Genomic DNA, 18,443 nt, shown 5'->3' with positions numbered 1-18,443 from the left:
GAACAAGTGTATAGGAACCTGAGTATATCTAAATCTTAGTCTCATCTGGCTTTTTTAATCTGGACAACTTTATTTATCTCTTTGATTCTGCATCTGTAAAAGTGTTAATCATTGGCTATTATATTAAGTCATGGATGCATTAAAAGAAACTTAGTTTATCTTCTGTCTGAATGGTTTAAATATCAAAAGAGAAAGCATTTCCACATGCCATATCAGTTTTATAGTAACCCATTATGAATTTAGTATTCATTAATTTATCTGAACTATTTTTTTTAAGACAGAGAATACTTTAATTTAACCCATCAGAGAAATGGACAGCTTGGATCTGTAACAAAGCATTGTGCTTTAAAGCAGAGGTCAGTAACTGTATATGAGAGTATACACTGCTACAAACAAATTAACTGATCAGAGCACAACTTATCAATGTTCAATACAGAATAAGCTTCCCTGTAAAAGCAGCACCTTTGTGACATTTTTAACTTTAGTATTCCTCTCCTTCTTCACCCTTTCCTTCAACAGAATCCACACCAACCTCCTCATAATCCTTCTCCAGGGCAGCCATGTCCTCACGGGCCTCAGAAAACTCTCCTTCCTCCATGCCCTCACCCACATACCAGTGAACAAAGGCACGCTTGGCATACATCAGGTCAAACCGGTGGTCCAGACGAGCCCAGGCATCAGCAATGGCTGTGGTGTTGCTCAGCATGCACACAGCTCACTGTACTTTGGCCAGGTGTCCGCCAGGTACCACAGTGGGAGGCTGGAAGTTAATCCCCACTTTGAAGTCAGTGGGGCACCAGTCCACAAACTGGAGATGGTACGCTTGGTCTTGATGGTAGCAATGGCAGCATTGACATCTTTGGGAACCACATCGGCATGGTACAACAGGCAGCAAGCCATGTATTTACAATGGCGAGGGTCGCATTTCACCATCTGGTTGGCTGGCTCAAAGCACGCATTAGTGATCTCTGCTACAGAAAGCTGTTCATGGTAGGCTTTCTCAGCAGAGATAACAGGGGCATATGTGGCCAGAGGGAAGTGGATGTGGGGATAGGGCACCAGGTTGGTCTGGAACCCATCAGATCCACATTCAGGGCACCATCAAATCTGAGGGAAGTGGTGATAGAGGACCCAATTTGACCTATCAATCTATTTAGATAAGTGCAGGTTGGGCATTCAATATCGAGGTTTCTATGACAGATATCATATATGGCCTCGTTGTCTACCATGAAGGCACAATCAGAGTATTCCAGGGTGGTGTGGGTGGTGAGGATGGAGTTGTAGGGCTCTACTACAGCTGTGGACACCTGGGGTGCAGGGTAGATGGAGAACTCTAGCTTGGACTTCTTGCCATAATTGACAGAGAGACATTCCATCAGCAGGGAGGTGAACCCAGAACCGGTTCCTCCTCCAAAGCTATGGAAAACCAAGAAGCCCTGAAGACCTGTGCACTGGTCAGCCAGTTTCCGAATTCAGTCCAAGACAAGGTCAATGATCTCCTTGCCAATGGTGTAGTGCCCTCGGGCATAGTTATTGGCAGCATCTCCCTTGCCTGTGATGTGCTGCTCAGGGTGGAAGAGCTGGCGGTAGGTGCCAGTGCGAACTTCATCAATGACTCTGGGCTCCAGATCTACAGACACTGCCCTGGGCACATGCTTGCCAGGGCCCGTCTTGCTGAAGAAGGTGTTGAAGGGGTCATCTCCTCCTCCAATGGTCTTGTCACTTGGCATCCGGCCATCGGGCTGAATGCCATGTTCCAAGCAATAGAGCTCCCAGCAGGCATTGCTGATCTGGACCCCAGCCTGGCCAAGGTGGATGGAGAGGCATTCACACATGGTTGCTGCTTTGCGGCTGCCGGTTGGATGGTGGAGAAGAGGAGAGGTTGTTGCTTCTTATAGCGCGACTCCTAGGTAGTCGATGTAAGAGAACCTGCACTATCTGAACCATTTTTCACCTAGTCATTGTCTGAACTACCCTGTGACTAATGAGTCATACAAAAACATTACTAGATGTGTTTTTTTTTTCTACCAGGCAACATTTTAAGAATAAAAATGTGTACAAAGATATACGAGGAGACAGCCGAGGGGTTTGGTTGAGGAAGATGTATGGTCCTTGGTCAAGATCTTTGCTCTAGCCTTTAAAGTCCTCAGGGCAGCTGTGATGGTTGCTCTTCTTTGTCTCTCTCACTAAGAGACAACAGGAATCTATGGAAAGAAGATGAGAGACTTTGAAGGGTATTCTTATGAAGGATTAAGTCATAAGTATTGTACCTGACTTCATCCTATTTTCTCCCACCAGTTCTGTTCACTTAAAGTGATCCATTATTGACTTTGTCTCACGTTGTATAAGTTAACTTATCCCTTGTGCTGAAACCAAAGTGGTCACACGTCCAAGGAGTTGGATCCTGAGGCAATTCTCATCTTGAATTCTAATCTATTAAAATCCTAATGTCCCCTGATTTTCCTTTATTGCTGATGCTTAGCATCTTGGCCTTTTTAGCTTCAGAGTTGAAATGGTATAATGGAAGGGGCATTGGGTTTAGACCCAGAGGACAGTTTTGCCAGAATTACACAATGGGAGAATTATGTTGCTTCTCTGTGTCCAGCTTTTTCTCTTCTCAGTTTTAATGTCTTTTTTTCTTTTTTTTAAAGTAAACTCTATGACCAACCTGGAGCTTGAACTCATGACCTTGAGATTAAGAGTTGCATGCTCTCTTGACTGAGCTGGTCTGGCATCTCCTTCTCAGCTTTAATATGGAGATAGTATTATGCTGCTTCTAAGACTGTCTTGAGGATTAGTTAGAGCTGTGCATGTGGAAGAAAACAGTAGACACTCCTGAGCATTTAACTGAAACTGAATTTTAAGTGACCTCTCAGTAAACAGTCAGACTTTCCCAGGCTGACTACTCTGTATTCTCTTCTCTTAAGAAATTTTGTTATTTCCCCTTAAAATCATCATCTTAAAATAACCCTTATTAAATAATATTTTAAAATAACCTAAGTAAAAATATTTTAAAAGTCAATCCAGAGGTGGTTTTGCTGAAATTCTTCCTCATCTCCTCATAATTCTAATTATTTTTCCCCCAATCAAAGTCTTTTTTAAAATAGCAGATTTCAAGGCCATAAGTGTTCTCTACAGAACTAACCAATTTTTTTTTTAAACCATAACCTTTCATAGTAAATAAGGAAGCAGTAGAATTGCTCTTGGTTTATAATGGGAAACACCGAGCTGTCAAGATTTATAGTGGTTGATTGTTGCTATATGAAAGATGCTTATTTAAAAGTGGGATAATTCAGCAAGAATTTATACATCCACAAAGAATTGTCATATATAAAATAGCTGTTTCATAAAATCCAGTTTTATTGCTTTTAGATCTCTTCTGGATTCTTTTCTTTCTTTTCAGAAATAAAAGTTTTTAAACTGAACAAAAAAAAGATTTAATGTTTTATGGTCACATGCCAGGTTTACTAAAACAAGTTAGTAAGTGAGCAGTGTTTCTCTGACGAACCATTTACTACCATTGACAGCCCTTGTTATATTTTTGACTATTCTAAAAGATCAAATTCAGTTTCAAAAGACAATGGTTTGCCAATATTGACAGAATCCAGAAGAACATGTAAGGGACAATACCAAAATGAACATTCCAAAACTATTTTGAGCAATGCTATCATTTGTGAAGTAAGTGCCTAGTTTCCAATTTAGACTACCCTGAAGTGGACAGCACTCATGGATTATATGAATCATGATGTTCTTGTTGTTTCATAAAAATTCATCACTTTAAAGTTACAGCTCACATAATAGTTGATTTCCAATTTCAAGAAAAAATTCAATCAGTCATGTAATTGATCATTTTACGACCTGAGCTCCAAGGAGTCCTGAAGAATGCATCATGACTTATTTTCAAGAGTGGTTAAGGTTGTTATTGAGAAGGGCCTGTAGCAACTTCCCAGTCATATTTCACCAAAGCAGTTCCACTTTTACTTATTACTTAGTTTGACTTATTGGGCCTCAGTAAGAAAATTTCATCTTAATATAGAGTTTCGTGCTTTAAAAGTTTGAAAACTGAATGAGTTTTATCATTACCCCGTTTAAAGAGTTCCAAATGTCATTGAATGCCTGAATGAGAATCTTTATAGAAATCACTTTAAATTGATTGTTAATCCCTCACCTGGAAGAAAAATGAGAATTATTTCATATCCCAAAATAAATACAATGTAGTAATAACACAGATGAATGTCTTTACTTATTTATTAGCATCTCAATGGGTTAGAATAAGATAGCTACCTGACTTTCAATTTGACTACTTAAAAACTGTTGACAGATTGGTAAACAAGTGGCAAATGGCCACTAACTAAATACAAATAGTAATAATGGCTTTGTATTGGGCATATAATAGGAGATCTTTCATGTGAGATTTCCCAGTTGTAGATACTGGCATATCTCTCAGCTTTTCATATGACATTTTGTTGTCTTGCTTGTTTCTGGTTTTGGTCATCTTGTCAGAAAATGGAGAAACATCATCTTATAGCCATTGTTTACCAACAGTAAAAGCCACCATTTCTAGGTCTACCATGTATGAAATGCTGGCTCCATCTGACTCTGGTCTTTGCTCTATACATTTATAGGAAAACCTGCCATAATGGGCATAATGGAAACAGTGTTGGGCATAGTGGCAGCAGTATATTTGATGTTTACAGCAAAGAGAAAGCCAGGGTTTGTTTGTTCAGGGTTCACTTCATTGTCCCAGAAATTAAAATACTTGGTTATCATCAGAATCCATTTTACACAAGTAGCCACAATTCAGTCTCCTCCCACCTTTTCCTTCCTGGGTGAGTGAGTCTTAACTCTAACATGAAAGTCATGGTGACAATAAGCCATATGTATTCTTATCCAGCTGTCAGTGGTTTAGACATCATTGCACTTAGTGAAAAGAATGAAAGATTTGGGCAGAGAAAGATCTAGGTTCAAATCTCAAACATCTATCTTGTAGAGTTAGTATGAGGATTAAATATTAAGGAGAGACTAAAACAAATGGCTGCTGATAGTACTATTTTGTTAGTAAAAAAAAAAATCCTCTCAACACTCAAAGGATGATATAATATATGTGCAATCTAAGTAAATGTGGCAGTATTTGTAGCTTTTAAATAAGCTATTCGATGTCATGCTGACAAAACCTATGATTCCTAGTAGTTGTTTTAGTTATTAGACTATTTTGCTGCTTGTGACTTGTACAAAAAGTCCTTGGAGAAGGAGGGTGAATGGAGGTTATGAAGGGCCAACGACAGAATAACTTCTCATTGTCTCACAACATTTTGTAGTTCCCTTTTTGCCTAAAACAACAGTTACTTAACATAGTCATTTATGAAGACTCCAAATTAGGGAGAGGGTGGCCACCCTCTCAATTGACAAGTTCTCTAATTTGATAGTTTTTTTACGTTTTCTTGTTCTAACTTTATGAACAACTGTTATGTTCATCAACAAAAGCAAACAGGCCTGAATGCATGATGTCATCCTGCTGAGTTTTTTTAATGCAAATACAGATTCATTTATAAGTTAATTTTATCTACCCCTATGCCCAGTATCCATCTGGTCTTATAAAAGATCAACAATATGAGACATATTTCTAATATCTTGAATTTATCAGATGTTCCAAAGATACATCCCAGTGCTGAAATAGAAAAACATTTCATCACCTTTCGTTGGTGGTTTCTTTTCCCTACTCTGCGATGCTTCAATTTTAAGGCTTATTTTATAAGTTCTGTTTGGACACTACGTTAACCCTCAGGCCACAGAGTATTGGCAAACGGTTGACTTCGTTTTTCCCATTGGCATAGCTGCTGTTCACAGCAGCTCTCCCTCCCTTGCTTTTGTTTAAATTGGCTACAGTGTTTCTTGCTTAAGGGATTTACCAGAATGTGGCCATACCTGGGACAAGCTAAACTCAGGATAAAGAACTGGAATGGAAGGGCTGTAAACTGACCACTGGATGCGTAATATCATTTTTTCAACTGTTCAGAAAAACACACGCACACCACGAGCCCTAACTTTGAGAGGTGGAAAACGAACTGAACATATGGTAAAGTTAAAAATTAATATTAATAAATGGAAAAGCGATTTCCCCAACAGACATTTCATTTTAAGATTGTCCTCTACTGGAATGATTTATTTGACTCTCTAATCTACTTGGAACGGGCAACAGGCTGAAAATGGTAAAGAACACTCAAAGCAGAAGCAAGTAAGCAATGACTATTATAGCTAAGAAGTTTATAGATTTAGATTCTTCATCAAAGGGTATTTATAGTTTGCTATAGAAAACTTGATTTCTCCCTCTTCTGAGTCTCAGATTAAAAGACATAAGAGAAATTCTCAGCAATTTAAGACTTGATTATAGTTTATTTGTGGTTTTATTTGCATATTTATTAATCACAGTGAACTTGACATGGAAAAGGAAACTGACCTGGCTTGTGGAACAACTAGGTAAACCAAGGCAATTCTGCAAGTATCTGAAAGAGTTTTATGAGACTGTGTCAAATGCAGCACTTACAAACCTAACCATAAATACTATAACTTTTCCTATACCTGGATAACATCTCATAATGGTAACATTCTGAAAATTGATGGAATTGTTAATTCAATGGTTGTTAGATTGCACAATTTCAGCCTTTACCTAACCCCACCAAAAGTGTCCCCCGCTCCCCCTACTTTCCATCTGTCTCCTTTTACATTATTATAAACAAAGATTTTGAGCAAGGCTGATAATTGTCCTTCAGTAACGTATTTTTTCTTGTCCTAGGGTTTTCTATTGATAGTCTTATTGGCTAGTAACCAAAACTGATTGACTGATATGAAAATAAAACTGCAATGGCAAGCAGACTCTGATCATGATTCAGTGAAGATAGTTGTGTAAATGTAACATTGGCAGTAAATATTGGCTATAAACTGAAGCTATCACTAATTAATTTAAATAACAAACTTGTTTATTTGGACCTTATGAGCTAGGCCAGCAGTATACAAGGATGGTCCAGGGTCCCCTAGGAGTCCCCAAGATCCTTTTAGGGGATCTGCAGTGCTGAAGCTCCTTCATAATAAAACTAAGAGTGATCATTTTTTACTCTCCCACAACTGTTCAGTGGAGTTTTCCAGAGGCTGCCCAAGATTTAATGGCATCATCTTTCTGATGGCTAATAACAATATCTGTGCTTATGGATTTTTGTGTTTAAAATTTTCTGTTTTGGAGTGCCTGGGTGGCTCAGTTAGTTAAGCGTCTGCCTTCCACTCTGGTCATGATCCTAGGGTCCTGTTCCACTGCGAGTCTGCTTCTCCCTCTGCCTCTTCCCCTGTTCGTGCTTGCTCTCTCTGTCTCTCTCTCAAATAAATAAGTAAACTCTTAAAAAAATTTTTCTGTTTTAAGTTTGAGTACAGTAAATAATTATACACAACTATAAACAGAATCCCTTTGGAGTTCCTCAATAATTTAAAACATGTACAGGGGTTCTGAAATCAAATCCTTTGAGAATTTGTGTGTTAAGCAACATAATGGTAAAAAATGAGTAAGATGTAGATGTTACCTAGGCTGCTTCTTAGTGTTTTTCTATATTGTAACTGAGTCAGGAAGAAATGAAGATCACTAGTCTATTTCTAGTGAACCATCCAGTCCATGCTTAATCCTTTGGGTTTGATGGCTGTGTTTTTAGAGCTAAATTCTCTCTGGACTCAGTGCTCTAGAACCAACAGTTCTGTGTAAATGAAAGTGCTTGGCCTTATGCCAAATTTGTATCTCTCAAGAGTTGTGTGAAGAGGAAGTGTCCATATTTGCATTTATAAGAATATGCTACTTGATGGTGTTGACAACTGGCCTGTTGAGGGTGGCGAGATAAACACTCTTACTCCTATGGCATGTACTCTGATAGAAAACGAGCAGAGGAATCAAGGAAATATAGAGATTGCCACTTCGTATAAGTATTTATGCAACTTGGTTATGGAATTTAAAAACCAGTGATCTCAGAAGAAAAGACTTAAAAATATAGTCCTAATGATAAAGGTGTGTTTTTTTTTAATTGATCAGCATTTTTTAAAAACATTTTGTTTATTCACGAGAGACAGAGAGAGAGAGAGAGAGGCAGAGACATAGGCAGAGGGAGAAGCAGGCTCCATGCAGGGAGCCCGATGTGGGACTCAATCCTGTGACCCCAGGATCACACCCTGAGCCAAAGGCAGTCACTCAATCGCTGAGCCACCCAGGCATCCCTGCATTGGGGTTTTAAAACACATTTTGTAAATGAAACTTAAATCTTTCACTTAAGGCTTCAGTTATATCCTGCTTTCAACAAATATTTATCAGACATCTACTGTATATGCTCAGCATTTTGAATGCACAGATAAATACTATATGGTCCCTCAGAGAGCACACAATTTACAATCCCAGATGCAAAGTGACATAGAAGCAGAGATGAGAGTCTTTTATTTTTCCCAGCATCACTAAAGAAGATGTAACAGAGAATGTATAATAGATGTGGAAGATGAGAACTATGTTTTCGGTGAGGGAACATCATCCATGATCACATAGATGTATTAGAATTCTTGGTACATACAGGGACCAACAGCCAATTTAAGTAGGTTATATGGGTAGTGAAAGGAAATGGCTTGGAAATTTAGGTTGGAATCAGACTGTGAAGAGATTTGTAGGCTATTTTAAGTGCTTTGAATTTTATTTGATCACAAGAATTGCACACTCAAAGGTCTTGCATGGGCCAGGCAAATAAAGTGATAATAGGGTAGGATATTAGCCCTGTCTTTTTGTTGTTTTGTTTTCTAATTTTTAAACATGTAGTTTTCTTTGCCTTTATTATAGTGATGTGCTGGAGCAGGTATGAAAGGCAATTGTTGATTCCCAAACTCAAGTTCAATGATCTTATGTGGGTAGCTTCAAATCCAGCACAGTGGAGGCATTTAAATCACGGGAATTGGCAAATGTGACAAATCAGTGTTTTATTTTCTCTCTCTCTCTCTCTCTCTTTTTTTTTTTTTGTGGGTTTTTTTTTGCTATGTACCAGCACACCACTTGATGAATGTGGAGAAGAGTATTCACTTCTCTACCTTTGTAAAATTGAATGAGCAGCCCAGGAAGTGTTAACTGACAAATGTGAATTTGAGAAGACCATGTGGACTGTGAACAGCAGTGTGAGTACCCTGCCTTAAGTAGAATAGCAACCTCTCTGCTCCAGCCTAGATACAGAAAAGGGCCCACTATTTTCAGACATCTCAATTCAACAAGTGAATTCAGAAATCTACATATATTGAGATAAACTCTCCTAATTTTTCAATATTAGAAACTAATTCGGTAGCAATAGTGATTATTACCAATAAGCTAAATTTCATCTGCCTTTGCTGGAGGTAATGAGAAATCATTAAAAGTTTTTAAGCAGTGTGACAACATGATGAGTTTTCATTTCGGAAAAGCAAGTCTGGAGCATGTGTGAAGAACAGATTGAAAAGAACAAAGGCTAACAACAGAAACTTCAGTCATGGGGATAGTGAAGACAGATTCTATGGCATCAGGGAGAACCATCTGGAGGGCAAAGTCAAGGGTTCCATTCCTACATAAACCAGTTACATTGCTGTTTTCCAGCAATGGCCTATACATTTCATCCTGACAAGCTTTTACCACAGGCACACTGAGATTTAGTCAACAGAATGATTGAGGACCAGTTTTCTGCAGGGAAGCTTTCAAAGTAGACACCCAAATGGTAGTAGGTCAGTAGATTTATCTTCATAAAGGATGGCATTAATATTGATTCCATTGCTTGGGTACCTTTGGAAACAGTAGAGCAGATGCTAGTGTGAAAGATATTACCTAGATCAAGTTCATTGACATATTTGCTTTTCAGATTTAAACCCAGATATAGGCAGATGAGTTTATCTGTGCTGCATACCTGATGACTGTATTTCAACAGAATGAAAGATTTAAAACAAAAGTGCTTTTGAGTGCTCTGCAGAGTCAGTGCAAATGGGGCCTTGGCATGGATTTCCTCTGAAAGATGCCCAAATTCCCTCTCATTTCTACCTCCCTTACTAGTTTGGGTAAATAAAATATTTATGATTTAGTAATAAAACCTCCCAAATACTAAGCTCTTTCATATGTCCACAAGGTGTGGGGATCTTCAGAAGGACTGGAAATACCAAGACTTAGCCAAGGCCCTTAAATAGGATTGTGCCATATTTGAGTTCCCTCTTGATACTCTCAGTTTCCAAGAAGCCTAAATTATTACTTGATTGGAACAGCACAGTCAAGGACATATATAGTCTTTTGTTGAGTTTTCCCTTTGGGAAAATATCTAGACTGTGTCCTTGCAAAGAAAACCTCCATATTAGGGATGCCTGGGAGGCTCAGTGGTTGAGCATCTGCCTTCGGCTCAGGTCATGATCTCGGGGTCCTGGGATCAAGTCCTGCATCGGGCTCCCTGAATGGAGCCTGCTTCTCCCTCTGCCTATGTCTCTGCCTCTCTCTTTCTCTGTGTCTCCCATAAATACATAAATAAAATCTTAAAAAATGAAGATCTCCATATTAAAAATTAGTTTATGTTTTGTTTTCAAATTTGTAATGACTAGAGTCTGTTGACTACCTGGTCAATTTAATTAGCTATATTGAGTTTTTAAAAATTATATATGGCAGCTACATTTGCCACTGCTAACATTCTTTGTCATGATTGTTAATCCTGGTCCTAACTCTTTCTCAGCTGAACACAAGGAGCATCATACCAGTTGTAGGGCACCTCATACTCCTTTGGATGCCAGCCACCCCCCAGCCTTTCCAGTCTCTCAAGGACTTATTTCCATGCCTTCATTTTTTGCTAGGTATATTGGGGTAATATAATAGCTGCCTGATGCTACTCTCGTGAAAAGTCATTGAGAAATTGCACATAAAATGGTTGGCAGTGTCTGGCACACAGAAAATATTCTAAAATGTTGCCTATGTCAGTTTTCACTGAGAGCATCATATTCATGATTGCACTTTTGTTATAAGGTATACATACACATAGGATGAGGCCTGGAAAGGTCCTTCCTGGCCACAGAGCTTCCATGCCTCCTTCTACTCTGACTTCTGCAGTCAGAACACCCTCCTAGCACATTGGTGTGTTCACCAACCAGGAAGCTCTTCCAAGCCTTAATGTTCAGATTTTTAAAAAAATTTTATTTATTTATTCGTGAGAGACACACACATACACAGAGAGAGAGAGAGAGAGAGAGAGAGAGAGAGAGGCAGAGACACAGGCAGAGGGAGAAGCAGGCTCCATGCAGGGAGCCCGAAATGGGACTCGATCCCGGGTTTCCTTGGGCAGAAGGCAGACGCTCAACTGCTGAGCCACCCAGGCGTTTCAGAATTTTTATTACATATACAAGATTGGTTAAATCATCGGCCATGTGAGTGAATTCAATCTCTGGCACATCACCTCCTTGGAGGTCAGAGATTAGTGAGGACCCAAGTTCCAGCCCTCTAATTACATAGTCGGTCTTTCTCGTGATCAGTACCCATTTTGAGGCTATTTAGGGGCCTACTATATATCACCTCATTAACATAACAAAGATGCTCCTATCACTCTGGAAATTCCAAGTGTTTTTGAACCAGGGACAAAGATCAGATATATTCTTTATTATAGAGAGAGAACATTTAATTTTACTACTCGTTGCACCTTGAGCCTACATAAACATACTGAACCCATCTCCCACTATGGAGCCCAAGCAACAGTTTGCTTCTCTTCTAGCTTTAGGTGAGTACCCAGCCCCAAAATGTGTATCCCAGTCTGCCTCCTCTAACTCGAGATTGTTAAGCTCAGTTTTCTAGGATACTAACCATCAGTCCCCAGATTCTTGTTCACTGATTCTTCTGTGAGAACTGTTAGATTCTCTTGGGAATAGGATACATGAAGGACTGTTTAGATGACTCATGTTTCTTCAGACACAGGTAGATTAGGATCCCTTTGGGGAGACTTTGTTCACAGCAGGACTTCTCTTTGGAGCAGACCAGTTCAATTCTCCTACACCAAGCCATCTTACAGAGCTTCTAGGTAAGAAACTGCTGATGTTTAGAGGAGCAAGTAGGCCACTAGTCACATATCAAGATGCCTGCCAGGGAAAACTGACTCACATCTAGGTGGACTGGTATATACTCATGTGTTCATCCAATTATACTATTACAGGAGAGCAGACATTCCTTGGTCACTTTTCAAAATTTATGTTGTCTTATTTCTTCCATGGAGTTAGGGGAGAAAAATCCATTTGCAATTTCTGATATCATTTGCTAATTTCACTAAAAACCTGGCCACATTTTTAGAAAATTAGCATCCCAAAGAAATTTTGATTTTTTTGAAATTTGGGATCTAGTTGCAAGTTCTTTTATTCATTTGCAACAATTGATATCTATTGAAATCTGTGAATTTTCCAAATACATCAGATGCCATTTGCTAAATAAATGGTATTCTCTAACTTCAGAAAAATCAGTAGTCTCATCTGTTTGAGTACTTAACTTCGGAAACCCTTTGTTTATTCTGACCTTCCATAGGATCAGGTTGACATATGGATGCTTAATCAAGTACTTAAAATAAGCATAAATAACAGAGACTTCACATGTGTAATATTCATAAACCTCCAGATTTGTTTTTCAAGTTTCTTACACTAGAACATCTAAAAAAGGTCATTTAGGACATACTTTAAATTTTAACACTTCAGCTTTAGTTCTTGAAATGGTTTTGGGAAATAATACAAAGGGCATTATGTAACTCTGGGGTGATGTAAGCAGATGTTTTATGTATTTGCATAATTCTATCATATATTTGTATAACTCTAGAGTTAAGTGAAATTACCCTGTTAAATTTCAGAAACATTTGTGCAATTCTTTTCTTTCTTTCTGTTTTTTCTTCTTACTTCTTAAAATCAAGAAATCTTAGTGCTTAAAAAAATCCTGGATTTTCAACACTGAGATCATGGTTGTATAACACCAAACGCAAATGGAGACATAAAATATATTAGGAATGAACACTTAAAAAATTTCCTGGAGTGGCTAAATCACAGAACTATAAAATCTCTGGATTGGAAGAGTCTCCTGAGCCTTTCACTAAATGCAGAAACTTTTTCTACAGCATGATCAAACCAAGCTCAAACTTCTATTTGCCTCTGATAAGAAGGATGGTAACTGAACACACTGGAATATATTTTTAAATCTAATTTAGGGTAGAAATGTATTATTGATTCTAGTTTTGCCTAGTTGATGAGCCCTTTATTCATAGACTAGAAAGTTTTCATTAATATATGTTTTTAAATAACTTTTTCTTTGGAGGATGCATGCTTGTCTAATTTGTTTCTGTTTTTATTTTTTTTTTTTTTTTGCACATAAGGTGGCTGCCTTTATCAAATATGGCTCTGGTGAGTTTTAAAACTAAAGTTTTAAAGAAAAATGATGCCTGTAATCACTCACTATTTATTCTTAAGTAGAAAGAACCAAGTGTGCACAAAATTTTGAAATCTGACATTTTTAGGATATAACATGAATTCAAAATAAAGGCAATAGATCAATTTCATGTTAAGAATAAAGTAGTACTTTTATCCAGACTGCTATTCATATATATTTTTAAAGAAACACTATAAAAATGTCACGTATGTAGGGAAGATTTATCTAATAATAAAATATGAACATAGAGATTTGGAAGCCTCCATACTGTGATCACAGTGATGTGTACCTAGAGAAAGAAAACTGCCCCCATCAGTGTAATCTCACCCCCATTTCATTTCATATATGATTATTTTATTTTATTATGTGCTTAGCATGTTTTTGGAAGCTGTGGAAATTAAAATATAACTCCAATGATAGGCACTGGCAATTATTTGCCATCTACTATGAACCAGTCCACTGCTAGGTGCATCACATAAATGTCTTATTTTTCCCACTTTAGACAGTTGAGAACCAATGAGATTAAACCATATGATATGGGCACAGTTGTGACAGGTAATGTTTTTAACCCAGGTGTGTCGGATCGTGAAGCACTCTTTGCATATTGTTGTATAAGGCACTGTCCCTGTTCAAAAGAGGCTCAAAGTCCAAAGTCCTGTTTGTAACTTTGAAATCATACATGAAGCCACCAGAATTGCATTCAGATCAGTTACCAATTTAAATGGTATTGATGAGCATGCTAGTTCATTGAACAGTCCTCTCTTCAATGAAGACTTTTTTCTTTTTTTTTTCAATGAAGACTTTTTATGTTTAACTTCCAATTATGTCTCCATTTCTTTTCTTAAAATCATATGCTATTCATAACTTTATTTTTTTTAAGACTTTTTAATTTATTTAATTATGAGAGACAGAGCGAGGCAGAGACTTAGGCAGAGGGAGAAGCAGGCTCCTTGTAGGGAGCCCGATGTGGGACTTGTTCCCAGGACCCCGAGGATCACGCCCTGAGCCGAAGGCAGATGCCCAACCACTGAGCCACTGAGGCGTCCCACATAACTTATTTATAATTAAAATTCTCAGTGTAGAATATTTGACATTACAAAATGTCACAAGTCTGTTTGTGGTTATCTTATGAACTTCTGATTTTACTTCCGTTCCAGTTTGTTTATGGAGCAACATGGAGCATTTTATCTACCAGCAGTTTTGCAGGAGGAAAGTGGCCAAAGCAACAGAATAATTATATTTATCAAGGCCACACAGAGTCCTGGAGTCACAGGTTCTTCTTAGGGTGACATGGGATAGCTTGGAGGATGAGAGAGAAAATTATAGAAGTTACTTCTGGCCAGGAGGTCAAGTGGCACGTGAGGGCGAGGAGAAGAAAGTGAAGAGGGAAAGAAGATGGGACATCTGGGGATTTGGAGAAATGGAGAGTTTGCCCTGGTTCCTAGCCTGCCTGGGAGCTGTGGGCAAAGGGATAAGTGTCTGAAGAGAAATGTTAGTTAGCTCTGCTGTACCATGAGTGACCGACCCATCTGTATTAATTAACATTCTCCAGAAAAACAGAACCAATAACTGTGTATGTGTATGTGTGTGTGTGTGTGTGTGTGTAAGAGAGATATATTTTAAGGAATTGGCTTACAGCATGGTGAGAATTGGCAGTCTGAAGTGCGGGCTAGCAGATGAAGACTCAGAGTAGAGTAGATGTTGCAGTCCTGAGTCCAAACGCAGTCTGGAGGCAGAATTTCCTCTTCCTTGGGGGACCTTAGTCTTTTACTCTCAAGGCCTTCAACAGATTGGATGAGGCTCACCCATATTATGGGGAGTAGTCTGCTTTACTCAGAGTCTACTGCTGCGAATGTTAATCTCATTTAAAAAGATGCTTTCACAGCCTCACCTAGACTGGCATTTCACCATGTATCTTGCAACTGTGGCCGAGTCCGGTGGACACATAAAATTAACCATGACATCCTCTTCCAGATAGTCTCTGAGTTAAAGTTCCTTTAGAATTCATTTTATTCATTTTATGTTAGGCAACTGAGCCACTCAGGCACCCCCATTCGGCACAGTTCTAGGTGCTGGTAATAAGGAAATATATGAGAGATGAAGTCCTGCTTTTAAGGTGCATATATTTTCGGGGATCCCTGGGTGGCGCAGCGGTTTGGCGCCTGCCTTTGGCCCAGGGCGCGATCCTGGAGACCTGGGATCGAGTCCCACGTCGGGCTCCCGGTGCATGGAGCCTGCTTCTCCCTTTGCCTGCGTCTCTGCCTCTCTCTCTCTCTCTGTGTGTGACTATCATAAATAATAAATAAAAAAATTAAAAAAAAATAAGGTGCATATATTTTCAAAAAACAAGTTGACATAAATAAACTAGATTTCAGGCTGTCAGAAGGGCAATGAAAGAAACAGCCAAGGCAACATGATGGAACTTATGGACATGCTGTAAGGGCTGGAACCTTAGTTACTTATCTAATTGTGACCCAGAAGACGTGAGTTTTATATTCCAATTTTGTAGGACACTTAAAGTTCACTGAAGCAAAGTATCACTGAATTATTTTTTTCTTTGTGTGTGTGTATAAGTTTGTATAACACACTCTAGTTATGATTGTTAATTTATCTCCCTCCTGTATGGGTCAGCATACTCAGTACTTTATTTGGGGGTGGTGAGAAGCATCTCCGAGGGGGTGACATCTGAGGTCAGATTTAAGCCCAAGGATACAATGTGAGCAGGACAGGTTGGGTAGCTGGAGTATATTGATAGAAAAAGAAGCCAGTGAAGGGAGGTTGGAAGCTGGGCTAGAGCGGGATTCCAAAGATTCACTTTTATTCTAAGTACAACAAGAAGCAATAATATGCTGTTGGAAGGTTTTATATGGGTAAGTGACATCATTTAATTTATTTTTGAAAATGATTGTTCTGGCTGCTATTTGGAGAAGGGCTTGTAGCAGGACAAGAATGGAAGCTGAGAGGCAGGATCCAAGTAACAGGATGATATTAGGGGTGACCATGAGAAGTGAAAAAATGTTTCAAATATTGTAGCAAATTAAATGGTCTTAAGTGAGAGACTTTGAAAAGGGGAAGAAAAGGAGATTTTTAAGATATTGGATTATATTTCTTAATTCAATTATGTCTTTTGTCACAAGTGCCAATTGAGGTTAAAATATGAAAGAGCTATTCTTTGAAGACTTCGCTTTTTTCCTTAAACCCCAAGTCCTAAATCATAAAAGAAAGGACCTTAATACCTTTTTAAAAATAAAGTGAGTTAATGCTTTTTAGGATAATTCAAACTAACAAGTGAAAGGAGATGTTTGGATGGGCAGAAATTTCAGGACTTTTTAAATTGTCAAGCCTGTGACCATGTACTCAATACATATATAATGCTGGCATTGCTGATGTTTCATTGAGGAAATGGGGAAGTGTAATTTTCCTTTATATAAATATTTTTGACCATTTTATTTTTGGGATGTCTTGATTTTCTCCTTTTCTCTTGAAAAGTCATTATATTACATCACATTACATTGCATTACCGATTAGTTTCTCAGTATCAATGGAAAAGGGCAAAGCCCAGTGTAAAATCATTCTTGTGTGGAAATGGTTATCAAGAAAGAAGCATTTATGCTTACATGATCATTACATGACCGGATGTGTATGTCTGCGAGTGCATAGACATTACATTGGGAAATCAGAGAGAAATTTGAGTTTTCAGCAAAATGCTGCAAACTGAGCTTTTCTTATTGTTTAAAAGGCCAAGTGTTGTAAAATGATTTAGAAAATGTGAAATGTAAGGAGCTCTAAAATTATTCTCCCCAGCCCACTGCCTTCCATCCATCACTAGATTATTGAAACAGCTTCCAAGCTAACTTCTCCCCTGTAAGTATCTCTACATCCATGCTTTGCACTACTGTCATGATTCTCTTCCAAGAAAACAAAACACCTGGTCCTTGCCTTCAGGATAAATTCCAAACATCTTAGAAGAAGAGAAACAACATCTATTAAACACTGAGTGGGGGACAGGCTTAGACATCAATGGTTTATGTATGTTATCGGCCTTTTAGAATGAACCCTGAACCCCATCTTCTGACACTTTCATACACCTTTACCTCTGGTCTTTAATTACAGGACAGAATCACACTGCATGGAAAATTACATCTTTTTAGCTGCTAGACTCAGAGCCCTTTGAGTAGAAGGATGATAGTTGCTTGATTTTGTTTTCCACAGTGATTAGTACAGTAGCTGGGAGATAGTAGGAACTCAGTAAATGAAAGAACTTTATGCTGTTTAGACTCCTCCTTGTGTCTAAGAGTGGCTCTTCTGGAAACTTCAAAAGTAGTAGTTGCTAACCGCCTGACCCCTCCTCAGTGCTCTAGATGTTTGTTCTTCAGCTTACTAGCTGTGTGGATATGAACAAGTGTCCTTAAATCAAGTAACTTGCTCAAATTTTGTCTGTTTTCTGTGTCCATGAAATGGGTAGCAATCATGATAAACTTACAGAGATCTTGCAAATATTAAATTAGGCAGCATATATAAAGCATCCAGTACCATGCCTCACCAATATCAATGTGCCTAATACTTGTAGATAATATTGTGATTGCTACTTTTTTTTAAAGAATAAATCAATATTTTAGTGCTTTATAAATTTATTAAGGACTTAGACAATTCTGGCACAAAGATATTCAAAACTTTCTTTAAAAAAATTACAGTAGAGCTACAATTAGTATCCCTGAATATATTCAGAGTCTGAAAGAAATTACGTTGGGCTTTAGAAAAATCAAGGGGTTAAGAAAAGCAAATAATATTTTAAACTTAATTTGCAAACAGAACAGATTCCAACCATTAACTATTCATGGCTGTGGCGCTGGAAAATCTGGAACTTTTTTTTTCAACTGATAGATTTTTCTAAATTTATATGTAAGGTTGCCTCTGAGATCACATTATTTTAATGGTTGTCATTATTATTATCCATTTAAATACAGTGGAATTTAGTTTGAAGAGAAGCTATAACCTT

At 38.1% G+C, this 18,443-nt stretch overlaps 1 pseudogene; it reads right to left on the bottom strand.

The window, feature by feature from the left end:
• Window positions 1–481: 481 nt before the first annotated feature.
• On the bottom strand, window positions 482–1,835 carry LOC129502669 (tubulin alpha-1A chain-like; annotated as a pseudogene).
• Window positions 1,836–18,443: the final 16,608 nt, after the last annotated feature.

Source organism: Nyctereutes procyonoides, unplaced genomic scaffold (genome assembly GCF_905146905.1).
Source record: "Nyctereutes procyonoides isolate TBG_1078 unplaced genomic scaffold, NYPRO_anot_genome, whole genome shotgun sequence".
Classification (NCBI taxonomy): Eukaryota; Metazoa; Chordata; class Mammalia; order Carnivora; family Canidae; genus Nyctereutes; species Nyctereutes procyonoides.
Note: the sequence above shows the minus strand (reverse complement) of the source record. Positions and strands in the feature narration are given on the sequence as shown.